This window comes from Hemitrygon akajei, chromosome 2 (genome assembly GCF_048418815.1).
Source record: "Hemitrygon akajei chromosome 2, sHemAka1.3, whole genome shotgun sequence".
Taxonomy (NCBI): domain Eukaryota; kingdom Metazoa; phylum Chordata; class Chondrichthyes; order Myliobatiformes; family Dasyatidae; genus Hemitrygon; species Hemitrygon akajei.
The window spans coordinates 189,432,547-189,445,313 of NC_133125.1; positions in this window are offsets into that span (position 1 = coordinate 189,432,547).

The window sequence follows — 12,767 nt, forward strand, 5'->3', positions numbered from 1 at the left end:
GGTTTTGGTAATAATTTCAATAGATGGATTCAAATGATTTATAAGAATCCTATTGCCACGGTCATTACTAATAACTACAGGTCTTTTTTCTCACTTTGTCATGGCACTAGACAGGGATGTCCATTAAGTCCTTTATTATTTAATCTTGTATTGGAGTCTTTAGCTATAACACTACATGAAGCTAAAAATATTCATGGTATCTCTATGAATGGAACCATACATAAGATTTCTCTTTATGCAGATGATCTTATGGTTTTTATTTCAAATCTTGAGGAATCTTTTGGAAACACTTAAAGATTTTGGTAAATTTTCAGGATATAAACTTAAATTGAATAAAAGTGAATTGTTTCCATTAAATGTCCATGTTAGTATATATAATGATATTCCTTTTAGAATTGTTAGTACAGTTAAATATTTTGGTATTATAATTACTAAAAAATATAAAGATCTCTATAAAGCGAATATAGTTCCTTTAATGGACTCCATGAAACAACTATTTTCTAGATGGAATCCTCTTACTTTTTCTTTAATAGGTCGTATTCATGCTGTGAAAATGATGATTTTACCTAGATTTTTCTATATTTCCCAATATATACCTATCTTTTTAACGAAAACATTTTTCGATCAAATTGACTCTCTTATTTCTTCCTTTATTGGGAACAATAAGAGACCAAGAATTAATAAGTATCATTTACAAAAATTTAAAAAAGATGGTGGACTTGCATTTCCTAATTTAAGACTGTATTATTGGGCTGTGAATATTAGACAATTATGTTTTTGGTTATATTGGCTTGATAAGAACCAAAAACCATTATGGGTTGATTTGGAATTAAAAGCTGTTAAACAATTTCATTTAACTTCAATTTTAGGAGCTCCATTACCTTTACAGCTCTCTAAAATTCCAAATTTAAATCTCTATCTGGTTATTAAATAATACCTACAGATTTGGGTTCAGTTTCGTAATTTTTAAAATTTTAAACAATTTAAGTTGTCTAGTTTGTGATATGGTGCAACTCAAACTACCTGCGTCTCAATATCACCAAGACCAAGGAGATGATGGTGGACTTTAGGAGATCTAGGCCTCATATGGAGCCAGTGATCATTAATGGAGAATGTGTGGAGCAGGTTAAGACCTACAAGTATCTGGGAGTACAGTTAGACGAGAAGCTAGACTGGACTGCCAACACAGATGCCTTGTGCAGGAAGTTCACAGAGTTCACAGAGGCACAGAGTTCCTTAGAAGGTTGGCGTCATTCAATGTCTGTAGTGAGATGTTGAAGATGTTCTATAGGTCAGTTGTGGAGAGTGCCCTCTTCTTTGTGGCGGCGTGTTGGGGAGGAAGCATTAAGAAGAGGGACGCCTCACGTCTTAATAAGCTGGTAAGGAAGGCGGGCTCTGTCGTGGGCAAGGTACTGGAGAGTTTAACATCGGTAGCTGAGCGAAGGGCGCTGAGTAGGCTACAGTCAATTATGGAAAACTCTGAACATCCTCTACATAGCACCATCCAGAGACAGAGAAGCAGTTTCAGCGACAGGTTACTATCGATGCAATGCTCCTCAGACAGGATGAAGAGGTCAATACTCCCCAATGCCATTAGGCTTTACAATTCAACTGCCAGGACTTAAGAACTTTTTAAAAGCTATTATTAATGCTTTTTGAGATAGTGATTTAGATGCATATCATATTTTTTACTGAGTTAAGTATTGTATGTAATTAATTTTGCTACAACAAGTGTATGGGACATTGGAAAAAAAAAGTTGAATTTCCCCATGGGGATGAATAAAGTATCTATCTATCTATCTAGTTTTTTATATCAAAACTTTTCATTTAAACCTTCAACAACTGACCCATTTTTCTTCTATGGAAAAATAAAGAAATCCATTCTTTTATAGATTTATTTTGTGATGGTCAATTGATAACTTTTGAGGAGTTAATAAATTTTCTCTCGCTCATACACATTTTTTGCAATATTTTCACGTTAGATTTTTTTTACAACAATATTTACAAGAATCTGATTTGTTGGATACCATTTTGAATTTGAATCCCTTACTGAAAGGTTCCATTAGCAGAATTTATAATTTATTTTTGTTACACGGAGGAGCATCTGAAAATCTCTAGGAAGACCTTCTTCATTGCTGCTGCTGCTGCGAGGTCCGGGTCTCTGCTGGGAAGAACAGGTCCCCAGTCCTCGGGGTCGCGTTGCCGATGGCCGTTGGCGGCGCAGTCTTAATACGCTCGGCAGAGGATGGTGCTCGGAGAAGCTGTGCCGGAGGGGGATGGTCGGAGGCTCGGAGGTTCGACGGACTCAGAGTCCTCTGCGGTAAAAGGCTGAATCGGGCGGAGCCTGGAAATCCATAGCGGGGGTATTCCCTTCTGCCGCCGGCGTGGGATGACGAGTCAATCGGGACCCTGAGGATTTGTGGAAACTGTATGGTGGTTTCTTTTGAACTTATAGTCTTTTAACATCTTTGGACTATTTTTACTATGCCCATGGTCTGTTGTTTTTAATCGATTATGCTATTGTTTGCACTTTGTTACTATATGTTGTAACTATGTGGTTTTGTGCAGGTCTTGTAGCTTTAGTTTTTGGTCTTGTTTGTCTGATGGATGTGGAGCTCCTTTCCAGGAAACGCGCTAAGATGGTAGCGCGATATTATACGCAGCAGCCTCTCTGGACTCTGGATTGGGGATTACCAGACGTTATGTGGAATTTCTGGTGTAGTCTGTTTTGTCATATGTTTTTGTGATATCTGGAGGAACTTTGTCTCATTTTTTAACTGCATTGCATTTGGGGTTTCTAAATGACAATAAACTGAATCTGAATCTGAAAAGAAAACCTATCACTAAAGATTAAACAAGGTTGGGAGGGAGAACTTAATATGACCTTTGTTAATGAAGATTGGCTTTGAGTTTTGAAAAACGTAAATTCTTTTTCTGTATGTGCCAACCATTGTTTAATTCAATTTAAAATTGTACACCGTTATTACTTAACAAAGGAAAGACTATCTAAAATATTTCCTAGTATAGACAACTATTGTGATAGATGTAAAACTGAAGTAGCTACCTTGTCACATATGTTCTGGTCATGTTCTTCATTATAATCGTTTTGGAAATTTTGATTTTCTACAGTTTCTAAGGCTTTGAAAATTAATTTACAACCTAATAGATTGACTGTTCTATTTGGAATAGTTCTGCATCATATTCAGGGTATCTCATCTTCAGATCAACATGTAATTGCATTTGTTACATTGCTGGCAAGAAGGGCTATTTTATTAAAATGGAAAGATATTTCTTCCCCTACATTAATTGAATGGTTTTCTCAAGTGATGTTATGTCTTAGTTTGGAAAAAATTAGTAGTAGAACTTTTGATCCTTGATTTGATTTTGAGAGAAGATGGGGTCATGTTGCCAAATATTATTATTTAACTTGAATTAAGTTATATGGTTTCCTTTCAATTTAATTTTTTTATAAATATGAAATGACGGTTGATGACTCTTTTTATATTTTTTAATATATTTAGATGATGGTCAAACATATTGCTCCAGGGGGTTGATTACTAATGCTTTTTTTTGTAGTTAGTGGGTTTTTTCCCCTAGTTAGATGGGGTTCTTTTTTTCCCCTTCTTTTTCCTATATATATATATATTTTTTTTTTCATTTTTATATTTTATGATGTTTTTTCTTCAGCTTTATTCATTGTATACCTATTAATCTGTTGAAGTTTTGTATCATTTTATAGCTGTTGAAGATTACATACCAATAAAAAGATTCAAAAATGAAAAAAAAAGAAAAACGGGAAAAAAAAACTTCAAAATCTCCCCCATCTCTTTTGGCTCCACACATAGCTGTCCACTCTAATTTTCTAAGGGACCAATTTTATCCCTCACTATCCTTTTGCCATTAATATAACTGTAGAAACCCTTTGGATTTATTTTCACCTTACTTGCTAAAGCAACGTCATATCTTCTTTCAGCTTTTCTAATTTCTTTCTTAAGATTCTTTTTACATTCTTTATATTCCTCGAGCACCTCATTTGCTCCATGCTGCCTATATTTATTGTAGATCTCTCTCTTTTTCCGAAACAAGTTTCCAATATCCCTTGAAAACCCTGGCTCTCTCAAGCTTTTAACCTTTCCTTTCAACCTAACAGGAACATAAAGATTCTGTACCCTCAAAATTTCACCTTTAAATGACCTCCATTTCTCTATTACATCCTTCCCATAAAACAAATTGTCCCAATCCACTCCTTCTAAATCCTTTCGCATCTCCTCAAATTTAGCCTTTCTCCAATCAAAAATCTCAACCCTGGGTCCAGTCCTATTCTTCTCCATAATTATATTGAAACTAATGGCATTGTGATCACTGGACCCGAAGTGCTCCCCAACACATTCCTCCATCACCTGACCTATCTCATTCCCTAACAGGATATCCAACACTGCCCCTTCTTTAGTTGGTACCTCTATGTATTGCTGCAAAAACTAGCCAGCACTCATTTTACAAACTACAAACCACCCATCCCTTTTACAATACGGACGAAGCCTTTTACAAATGGACCAAATAAATTGGATAACAGGATGGAATTTGGAGACAAAGTTGATGAAGTTGACAAACTCAGCATGGGTGTAGGAAACATCGCCAATGCAGTCATCTATGCAGAGTAGTGAGTCGCAGAGCCATGCTGGTGTTCACTTGGAACACGGACTGTTCCACGCTGCCGACAAATGGCAGGCATTGCTGGCTACACCTTTGGTTTGGGCGAAGTGTGAGGAGCTGAAGGAGAAATTGTTGAGGGTGAGGACAAATTCCACCAGATGGCAGAGAGTAGTGGTGGAGGGGAGCTGCTTGATACTGTTGTCCAGAAAGAAGTGGAGAGCTTTAAGGCCCTCCTAATGGGAGATGGAGCTGTATAGGGTCTGGATATCTATAATGAAAATGACAAGATCGAGTCCAGGGAACTTACAGTCATTGAAAAGATTGAGAGTGTGTGAAGAGTCACAGATGTATGGAGGAAGGGACTGAACTGGGGGATAAAACAGAGTTGAGGAAAGCAGACACAAGTTCAGTGGGACAGGAGCATGAAGAAACAATCAGGATTGTGGATTGTCAGTAGGAGGTAGGAATGGTAGGTGTGGGGTAAGGGAACTATGAGGCTGCAATACTTCACATTCAGTGCTTTGATTTATGAAAAGCAATGTGACACAAGCTCTCTTTAGGAGTTTATCTACCTGTGATGCAACTTCAAACCAATTATCATCCAGATTGTGAATATAGATGACAAACAACAACAGACCCAGCTCCGATCCCTGTGGCACTCCATTAATCACAGACTTCCAGTGATTAGTGATCAGACTTCCAGTGACTTCCCACAAAACCAATTTTAAATCAAATTTACCACCTTATCTCAAATTCTGAGCAAGTGAACCATCTTGACCAACCCCACATGTGGTCAAGGCCTTGCTAAAATCCATTTAGACTAAATACACTGCCTTGTCTTCATCGGCTTTCCTGGTACTGTAGCCTCTATTAGATTGGTTAGACACAACATGTTAACAGGGATCTGAGGAACATGCAGAGGGTGCTAAAGACTGTATATGTAATGAGTTGTCAGAGGAAGTGATTGAGGCAGCTGCAATAGTGTCATTTCAGCAGCATTTCGATAAGAACACGGCAGAGTGGATATATCTTTGAGGTATATGGGCCAAAGACAGGATTGGCATGAACTCATTGAGCTGAATAACCTGAATAACCATGTTACATAGAAACATAGAAAACCTACAGCACAATCCAGGCCCATCAGCCCATAATGCCCTGCCGAACATATACTTACTTTAGAAATTACCTAGGGTTACCCATAGCCCTCTATTTTTCTAAGCTCCATCCAGGAGTCTCTTAAAAGATCCTATCGTATCCTCCTTCACTGGTAGCCCATTCCACGCACTCACCACTCTCGGCATAAAAAACTTACCTCTGGCATCTCCTCTGTATCTACCTCCTAGAACCTTAAAACTGTACCCTCTCATGTTAGATATTTCAGCCCTGGGAAAAAGCCTCTGACTATCCACATGATCAATGCCTCTCATCATCTTATACACCTTTATCAGGTTACCTCTCATCCTCCGTCGCTCCAAGGAAAAAATGCAGAGTTCACTCAACCTATTCACATAAGGCATGTTCCCCAATCCAGGCAACATCCTTGTAAATCTCCTCTGCACCCTTTCTATAGTTTCCACATCCTTCCTGTAGTGAGGTGACCAGAACTAAGCACAGTACTCCAAGTGGGGCCTGACCAGGGTCTTATAAAGCTGTAACATCACCTCTCAGCTCTTAAACGCAATCCCAAGGTTGATGAAGACCAATGCAACATATACCCTTTTTAACCACAGAGTCAACCTGTGCAGAAGCTTTGAGCGTCCTATGGACTCAGGCCCCAATATCTCTTTGATCCTCAACACTGCCAAGGCTCTTACTATTAATACTCTGCATCATATTTAAACTACAAAACGGAACCACCTCACACTTATCTGGGTTGTACTTCATCAGCCACTTCTCAACCCAGTTTTGCATCCTATTGATGCCCTGATGTAACCTCTGACAGCCCTACACACTATCCACAACACCCCCAACTTTGTCTTCGGCCCATATACCTCGAAGGTATACCCACTCTGCCGTGTTCTTATCGAAATGCTTCTGCAATGACACGATTGCATTTGCCTGAACCAATTTACAAAGAATGGTGCCAAAAACAGGAAAACATCCAGCGAGTGTATTTAACAGGATGCTTTTGCTCCCGGAACAGCCACTCGCTGGATTTTTTTTTTGTTTTTGGCATCATTCTTTGTAAACTCCAGAGTCTGCTGTGCGTGAAAATCCCGGGAGATCAGCAGTTTCTGAGATACTCAAATCACCCTGGGTGGCACCCAATTAATTAGCTTCTTTAGTTCAGCTTTTTTCTTAAAGATGTGCCAGTGTACTCCAGCTAGCACTGCACCCCTGATCTCTTCCACCAATCAACTTCCCAGCTCATTGCTTTACATCCCCTCCCAGTTTCACTGATCACCTGCCACCTTAAACTCTTCCTTTCCTCACCCACTTTCGTAGTCTGAGTCCTTCCCCCTTTCTTTCCAGGCCTAATGAAAAGTCTTGGCCCAAGAATGTCGACTGTTGACTCTTTTCCATAGATGCTGCCTGGCCTGCTGAGTTCTCACAGCACTTTGTGTGTGATTCGCTGAATACAGAAATTGTGATGTTATATTAAATTGGCCAGGGTGTTAGTGAGGCCTAATTCAGAGTACTGTCTGCTGTTCTGGTCACCTACATGAAAGATACCAATGAGGTTGAGTGAGCGCAGAGTCAGTTTACAAGATGTAGCTGGGACATGAGGACCCGAGTTACAGGGAAAGGCTGAATATGTTAAGACTTTTTATACCCTGGAGTGCAGAAGAATGAGGGGAGATTCGAGAGAGGCACATAGATACAATTAAGTTCAAGCAGGGTATTTCCATTGATGTGAATTAAAGGTCATGGGTTAAGGGAGAGATGTGAAATACTTCAAGGGGCCGGAGGAAGACCTTCATTCAGAGTGTGGTGAGGTGTGGAAAGAACTGCCTGTAGAAGTGGTGGATACTAGCCAATTACAGTACTTAAGAGACATTTACGAGATTACTGTATGAAGGGAGATAACAGTCTTGGATTGAATGAGTTTATAGTCGGTGGGCACAGGAGAGGTAGCACTACTCGACGATCGGGCAGCACGGTAGCGTCGCGCTATTTCAGCTCCGGCCCCCGGGGTTTCCTCTGGGTGCTCCGGTTTCCATTTCTAAAATGACTAAAAAGGCCATAATTCAGTGATTCCCAGCTCCCCCGAATCTCAGAAACTCATCTACCCCACCCACCCTCGACCATTGCCTTTAAGAAGTAGAAATGCTCGGATACGGGAAATCTGAAAAGAAGCAGCGGGTTCGGCCAAGTCTGTGGAGAAATGGCTGTTCATCATCAGCGCCACCGACTCGGAAAGCTACCCGCGCCCCAAGAAACCACCCTCGCTGATACACCGATCCCATTCCCCAGTGACATGTCTACAGTCTAACCGAAGAAAGAATTGGACAATGAGACCGACAGAAGGTTCTTAGCATTTACGGAGCATTTTATTGTTTATTTGAGCGAACCCGGCAATTGGGGTTAGGGAGCTGCGGATGAAAGGGACACGATTCCGGGCGAGCTCACACCTCGAAGTCGCTGTTCAGCAAGGGCTTGATTGAAGACAGCTTGTCATTCCAGTCAGATAATCTCTCCCATTTCCCGCACATCTGCCCTCGCCCCATCCGCCCGCCACCCCACTCGGGATAGGGTTCCCCTTGTCCTTACCTACCACCCCACCAGCCTCCAGGTCCAACGTATAATTCTCCGTAACTTCCGCCACCTCCAACGGGATCGTACTACCAAGCACATCTTTCCCTCCCCCCGTCTTTCTGCTTTCCGCAGGGATCGCTCCCTACGCGACTCCCTTGTCCACTCGTCCCCACCCCACCCCCATCCCTTCCCATTGATCTCCCTCCTGGCACTTACCCTTGTAAGCGGAACAAGTGCTACACCTGCCCTTACACTTCCTCCCTCACCACCATTCAGGACCCCGGACAGTCCTTCCAGGTGAGGCGACACTTCACCTGTGAGTCGGCTGGTGTGGTATACTGCATCCGGTGCTCCCAGTGTGGCCTTTTATGTATTGGTGAGACCCAACGCAGACTGGGAGACCGTTTCACTGAACACCTACGCTCGGTCCGCCAGAGAAAGCAGGATCTCCCATTGGCCACACATTTTAATTCCACGTCCCATTCCCATTCTGATATGTCTATCCATGGCCTCCTCTATTGTCAAAATGAATCCACACTCAGGTTGGAGGAACAACACCTTATATACCGGCTGGGTAGCCTCCAACCTGATGGCATGAACATTGACTTCTCTTAACTTCTGTTAATGCCCCTCCTCCCCTTCTTACCCCATCCCTGACATATTTAGTTGTTTGCCTGTTCTCCGTCTCCCTCTGGTGCATCACCCCCCGCAACACTTTCTCCTGAGGCCTCCCGTCCCATGATCCTTTCCCTTCTCCAGCTCTGTATCACCTTCGCCAATCACCTTTCCGGCTCTCAGCTTCATCCCACCCCCTCCGGTCTTCTCCCATCATTTCGCACTTCCCCCTCCCCCCACTACTTTCAAATCTCTTACTATCTCTCCTGTCAGTTAGTCCTGACGAAGGGTCTCGGCCCAAAACGTCGACACTGCTTCTCCCTATAGATGCTGCCTGGCCTGCTGTGTTCCACCAGCATTTTGTGTGTGTTGTTTGAATTTCCAGCATCTGCAGATTTCCTCGTGTTTGCAATTGGAGAGGGAAAGGCTTTGCAACAATACTCTGTGTCCACGCAGGGACGTTCAAAAGTTAATCACAGTATTCACTGGCAAGTGTTCATACTCTACTCGGCCAGTCATTCTGAATTCCAGGGACTGTGAGTTACGTACTGTACATTCACACTGTCACTTCGCGCAAATGTTTGGAATGCTTGGAATAATCCTTCACTGCAACTAATTATCCACATGTAGATCTACACACTCACCCAAGCGTCCTAAACTCTCCTCATGTCCTTTCCACTCACCTCAGACCCTACACACACAACCTCATGCCCTGCACACTTGCCCTTTATCCTACACAATCATTATCCTGCACAGAGATGAGAAGGTGTGTAGCAGCTGGAGGGGATACACTGAGATGGGAGGGGTGTGTAGTGACCGGAGGGTGGTCACAGAGACAGGAGGTTCAAAGCAGCTGGTCAGGGGGAGGTGTGTGATACCAGGGGTAATCACAGAGATGGGGAGGAGTGTGATACCAGGGGTAATCACAGAGATGGGGAGGCATGTGATAACAGAGGTAATTGCAGAGATGGGGAGGAGTGTGATACCAGGGGTAATCACAGAGATGGGGAGGAGTGTGATATCAGGGGTAATCACAGAGATGGGGAGGAGTGTGATACCAGGGGTAATCACAGAGATGGAGAGGAGTGTGATACCAGGGGTAATCACAGAGATGGGGAGGAGTGTGATACCAGGGGTAATCACAGAGATGGGGAGGAGTGTGATACCAGGGGTAATCACAGAGATGGAGAGGAGTGTGATACCAGGGGTAATCACAGAGATGGGGAGGAGTGTGATACCAGGGGTAATCACAGAGATGGGGAGGCATGTGATAACAGAGGTAATTGCAGAGATGGGGAGGAGTGTGATACCAGGGGTAATCACAGAGATGGGGAGGAGTGTGATACCAGGGGTAATCACAGAGATGGGGAGGCATGTGATAACAGAGGTAATTGCAGAGATGGGGAGGAGTGTGATACCAGGGGTAATCACTGAGATGGGCAGGAGTGTGATACCAGGGGTAACCACAGAGATGGGGAGGCATGTGATAACAGAGGTAATTGCAGAGATGGGGAGGTGTGTGATACCAGGGGTAATCACAGAGATGGGCAGGAGTGTGATACCAGGGGTAACCGCAGAGATGGAGAGGTGTGTGATACCAGGGGTATTCACAGAGATGGGGAGGCGTGTGATAACAGAGGTAATCGCAGAGATGGGGAGGAGTGTGATACCAGGGGTATTCACAGTGGTGGAGAGGCGTGTGATAACAGAGGTAATTGCAGAGATGGGGAGAAGTGTGATAACAAAGGTAATCGCAGAGATGGGGAGGAGTGTGATACCAGGGGTATTCACAGTGGTGGAGAGGCGTGTGATAACAGAGGTAATTGCAGAGATGGGGAGGTGTGTGATAACAGAGGTAATCACAGAGATGGAGAGGCGTGTGATAACAGAGGTAATCGCAGAGCTAGGGAGGAGTGTGATACCAGGGGTATTCACAGAGATGGGGAGGCGTGTGATAACAGAGGTAATCACAGAGATGGGGAGGTGTATGATACCAGGGGTATTTACAGAGATGGGGAGGAGTGTAGTACCTGAGGTAATCACAGAGATAGGGAGGAGTGTGATACCAGGGGTAATCGCATAGATGGGGAGGAGTGTGATACCAGGGGTAATCACTGAGATGGGGAGGAGTGTGATACCAGGGGTAATCGCAGAGATGGGGAGGAGTGTGATACCAGAGGTATTTACAGAGATGGGGAGGCATGTGATAACAGAGGTAATCGCAGAGATGGAGAGGTGTGTGAAACCAGGGGTAATCGCAGAGATGGAGAGGTGTGTGAAACCAGGGGTAGTCAAGAGATGGATAGGCGTGTGATAACAGAGGTAATAGCAGAGCTAGGGAGGAGTGTGATACCAGGGGTAATCACAGAGACGGGGAGGAGTGTGATACCAGGGGTATTCACAGAGATGGGGAGGAGTGTAGTACCAGGGGTAATCACAGATGGGGAGGAGTGTGATACCAGGGGTAATCACAGAGATGGGGAGGAGTGTAGTACCAGGGGTAATCACAGAGATGGGGAGGAGTGTGATACCAGAGGTAATCGCATAGATGGGGAGGAGTGTGATACCAGGGGTATTCACAGAGATGGGGAGGAGTGTAGTACCAGGGGTAATCACAGAGATGGGGAGGAGTGTGATACCAGAGGTAATCGCATAGATGGGGAGGAGTGTGATACCAGGGGTATTCACAGAGATGGGGAGGCGTTTGAGAACACAGGTCATCGCAGAGATGGGGAGGAGTGTGATACCAGGGGTATTCACAGAGATGGGGAGGCGTGTGATAACAGAGGTAATCGCAGAGATGGGGAGGAGTGTGATACCAGAGGTATTTACAGAGATGGGGAGGAGTGTAGTACCTGAGGTAATCACAGAGATAGGGAGGAGTGTGATACCAGGGGTAATCATAGAGATGTGGAAGAGTGTAGTACCCGGGGTATTCACAGAGATGGGGAGGCGTGTGATACCAGGGGTATTCACAGAGATGGGGAGGCGTGTGATAACAGAGGTAATCGCATAGATGGGGAGGAGTGTGATACCAAGGGTATTCACAGAGATGGGGAGGCGTGTGATAACAGAGGTAATCGCAGAGATGGGGAGGAGTGTAGTACCAGGGGTATTCACAGAGATGGGGAGGTGTGTGATAACAGAGGTAATTGCAGAGATGGGGAGGAGTGTACTACCAGGGGTATTCACAGAGATGGGGAGGCGTGTGATACCAGGGGTAATCGCAGAGATGGGGAGGCGTGTGATAACAGAGGTAATCGCAGAGATGGAGAGGTGTGTGAAACCAGGGGTATTCACAGAGATGGATAGGCGTGTGATAACAGAGGTAATCGCTGAGATGGGGAGGAGTCTGATACCAGGGGTATTCACAGAGATGGGGAGGCATGTGATAACAGAGGTAATCGCAGAGATGGGGAGGCGTGTGATAACAGAGGTAATCGCAGAGATGGGGAGGCATGTGATACCAGGGGTAATCACAGAGATGGGCAGGAGTGTGATACCATGGGTAACCACAGAGATGGAGAGGCGTGTGATAACAGAGGTAATCGCAGAGCTAGGGAGGAGTGTAGTACCAGGGGTATTCACAGAGATGGGGAGGCATGTGATAACAGAGGTAATCGCAGAGATGGGGAGGTGTGTGATACCAGGGGTATTCACAGTGGTGGAGAGGCGTGTGATAACAGAGGTAATCGCAGAGCTAGGGAGGAGTGTGATACCAGGGGTATTCACAGAGATGGGGAGGCATGTGATAACAGAGGTAATCGCAGAGATGGAGAGGAGTGTGATACCAGGGGTATTCA